Below are 4,321 nucleotides of genomic sequence, written 5' to 3' on the forward strand. Positions count from 1 at the left end.
GCCTACCTTGCCTCACGGAATAATTTGTGCCTTTATATTAAATTCGTTGTTCCTTGCTGACCGTTGGTCCCATACCATCCCAAAAGCTCGGTCATTCATGAAAATGGTTTCTTGTATCCCTATTCACTTACTAGCCTAAGATCAATATTTCACTGTAAGTCATCTCAGACCGTTTTGCTTGTATATTCACTGGGCGTGACTCGGAGAGAGCCCTCTCCTGTTCTGGTAGGGCTAGCTACCAGACTGAGCGTGGTTTGTGGTTACCCTAATTTTTTCCTTCCTTCAGCCTAAGGCAGATTTAGGTGCTAACATAGTGGTGACTCCATTGGAGACAAAACTGAAATCAAATCCCCTTGTTTCATAATAATTCTAAGTTTCCGGATGATGAGCTTAGGATTGGAAAGGCTGAGTAATTTGGTTGTGTCCAGTGATTTTTCTCAATAGCACGCTGGCTTCGAGACGATATACCAGAGAAAATCCAGACCCAGATCCTCCTCATATCTACGAAAACCCCAATTTGATTCCGAGACTCCTTGGTCAAGAAAGCACCATAACTCCCGTGTTCAAGTCTCATTCATGTCCTGACATTTTTGAGTATCTTGAAGAGCTTGAGTTCGACGAACATTTTGAAATATCATTGTTTGAGTCTAAATCTGAAAGGGTTGTTGACTATATTGTCCCCAATCCTCAATTTCTTGTGGACCTCGAAATAGAAAGAGCTAATCGGTTAATTGATAATTATATTACAACACAACCCCAAACTCCAATTGCCAACTCCTTACAAACTGTGCACACTCCTCCAACACCCCCAAGGCCAAATCCACCGAGAGTGATGGCTGCCCGTTTTGCACCCCTTGTTCTGCCCCAAGTTCTAGATGATATGCCAGTGGATTATCAAAGTAAAATCACGTTTTTTTATGGCACTCCTAACAACATTACTGCTCAGCAACATGTGGACAAAATGGCAGACTTCTATGAACTCCATGAGATCGATGTGGAGAATGTGGCAATGAGACTCTTTGTACAGACATTTGCAGGTGATGTGAGGAAATGGTTTAGAGGTTTTCCGACAGCAAGTATCACTACCTTGGTTGAACTACAAAGACAAATTTTAAATCGATGGGAAGTGAAAAAGAATCCCCTTCAAATTCTAGCTGAATATGAGCAAATCAAACGAAATGCCGGTGAGTTGGTCCAAGACTATTGTGTTAGATTCAATATTGTTTACAACGAAATTCCAAATCATCTAAAGCCACCTGTGGGACTAGCTATGATGAATTTTCCAGATGGTTTTGATGCTAATATGGCCTACCAATTTAGAGAGAGAGAACCGGCCACAATGGAAGACATGCAGAAAATTGCGGTCAGCGTTGAAGCAAATCTGTTGTCCAAGAGAGCTAGAGCGGAAGCAGAAAAGAAAGTCACGGCTAAGGAAGAGTCTTCTTCAATGGATCAATTACTCAAAAAGGTAGAGCAGATGCTTGAAATGGTGAAGCTTGACAAGCTTGAGCCAAAAGTTAGGAATCCTAACTTTCGTGGCCAGCAGCAGCCAAAATATAGAATAAGACAAAGAGATCAACGAACCCAAGAGCAGGCAACACAACAGACAGTACAGACACCTTTGCAGCAAAATTTTGTGCATGGATCAGAGTCAGATGAGGATGGGAATGTAATAGGTGAAGAAAATCACCTCTTTACTCGAGATGAGTTTCCTACTTACCTTACCGAAGAAGAACAGTGTGCGGTGAGTTCAATTGCACACAAAGACATAGATTTCATTCTAGCTAGTGACATTGTTTTACAAGAAGAATCATAGTAGTATCAAAGGGGGTATATGAATGCTCTGTCCGCACAGCAGCAATGATATTCACTTAGAAACAGAGATGTGACGGCCAAACCAATTCAGAAAAAGAAGGAGGTTGAAACAACAAAGAATGATTCATCAGCTACACAAAGAAAAGGAAAAGAGGCAGTTGGTCTGGAGAGCAGTAGATCAAAATCAGCAGAACAATCACATCAGTAAGCTGCATCAAAATAAAAAGAAAAGAAAGAGATCTCAGTCAAAGAGGTAGAAAAGACTCCCACCTTTAGCTTAGAGAATGAGATTTCTAAGTTAAAAGTATCCATCCCCTTGACCGAAATAATGAAGAACAACAGTTACAGAGGACAAATATCTAAGATGTTGAATTTGGACCCAATGTCCGACATGGTAAATGTAGAAGATGATCAACCTGAAATGATTTTTGGGCCAGCATCAAATGGTGAGTCTCCTGATAGCGATGTGCCACCCTTTTATATCAGTTTACGATTGCATGATTTTGTGTTACATAATGCCATGTTCGATTCCAGAGCTTATCACAATCTCATGCCTAAGGCTATCATGGATAAGCTCAGTCTGGACATCACCTAGCAATACCATGATCTATATTCATTTGATTCTAGTAGAGTGAGATGTATAGGACTCATCAAAGACTTGGTTGTGAGTTTGGATTAGCTTCCAATGAAAAATGTTTTGATGGATGTGGTGGTAGCAAATATTCCTCCAATGTTTGGCATGCTTCTTTCCAGTTCTTGGGTAGCGAAATTGAAAGGGGCACTACATCTTGATTTCTCCTATGCAACAATTCCAGTGTTTGGACAAATGAGGAAATTATATTGGGAATAGAAAATGAAATATATGATCACAAGCAAGGAGAAACCCATAAATCATCCAATTAACTATGTACATATAGATTTAGAGTCTTTTGTTTTGTTTTCAGATAGTTTAAATGATATAGATAGTTAGATAGTAGAAGTAGATGATATTCTGAAAATAATAGAAAATTTCAGAGAAATTTTGAAGAAAGAAGGACAAGAAAAGCAGAAAAATGTTGGGCAATCAGCTGAAAGCAATGGACAACAAGCAGGCAAGGCGCGACAAATAGATTTCCAGCACTTACAAGAGGAGGAAGAAGGCTTTTGGACCATGGATTTTGATGGAGCAATAGGAAATGATGGCGCTGGAATTGGAATTTGGGTACGCATTCCTTTCTCCGCCCCAAACAAAGTGCCTAGCAGCGTGAGGGTTTGCTCTTACAAGCTGGCCTTTGAGTGTTCAAACAATGAAGCTAAGTATGAAGCTCTGATTGCTGGCCTGAAGATTCTTAGAAAGCTGGATGCTAAAAGGATTTCAGTATATGGCGACTCCGAATTGGTAATAATGCAGGTCAGAGGTGAGTATCAAGCAAAGCATCCTAGGATGCGGGCCTACCATAATGCATTTTTAGACATCTTAAAATTATTTTCAGAAGACACCTTGACATGTGTGCCTCATATACAAAATAGTATTGCTGATGCTCTTGCCAAGGCAGCAAGTAGTTTGAAGATCCCAATGAACTCCAGCAATAAATTTGAAATCCATGTCAAGCATCGTCCAACCATTCCACACAATCAGAGATATTGGCAAGTGTTTCAAGATGATGAGGAAATTAATGATTTTCTGCAAAACAAAGGCAAGTTCAAAGAAATCTCAATCGATGTATAAAATGACAATGGTAAAGGGAATGGTACAGATGAAGCGCAGATCAATGAAATGGATGTGCTACAGCTGAAGAATAACTTTATTCCTAAAGGCTTGATACCTCTAGAAGAACTTTTTGATCAGGATGATGTAGCCTGCAAGCCAACATTGCAGCCAACAGAGAAGGGTGTAGAAGAGGTCAACATCGGAACAACTGCCATTCCTAAGTTGGTAAAATTGTCTAAAGCATTACTGCCAAAGACCAAGGACAAATACATTAGTTTGATGGCTTCATTTGCAGATGTGTTTTCTTGGGACTATTCTGATTTAAAGACCTATGATACCAATACTATTCAGCACACGATACCCATCAAGCCCAATCAAAAACCATTTAGACTAAAGCTAAGAAGGATAAATCCAAAGTTGCTGCCATCTATTGAAAAGGAGGTAAACAGGCTATACAAGTCAAGTATCATTGTGCCCATAATATTTTCAGATTGGATCTCTAACTTGGTGCCCGTATGAAAGAAGACGGGAGAGATCCGCTTGTGTATTGATTTCAGAAATCTAAATAAAGTCTCATTGAAGGACAATTATCCACTGCCCAAAATGGACCATATACTTCAGCGAGTAGTGGGGGCATCTCGTATGTCACTACTTGATGGTTATTCTGGATATAACCAAATTTATGTCCATGAGGATGACCGAGACAAGACAGCATTCACCACTCCATGGGGAACCTTTCATTATGCCAAAATGCCTTTCGGTTTAAAGAATGCAGGTGCCACATTTCAGCGTGCAATGGACTTGGCTTTTGCGAAT

This window comes from Pinus tabuliformis, chromosome 6 (assembly GCF_031772625.1).
Source record: "Pinus tabuliformis cultivar Carrire ecotype Pingquan chromosome 6, CPIR1, whole genome shotgun sequence".
Lineage (NCBI taxonomy): Eukaryota > Viridiplantae > Streptophyta > Pinopsida > Pinales > Pinaceae > Pinus > Pinus tabuliformis.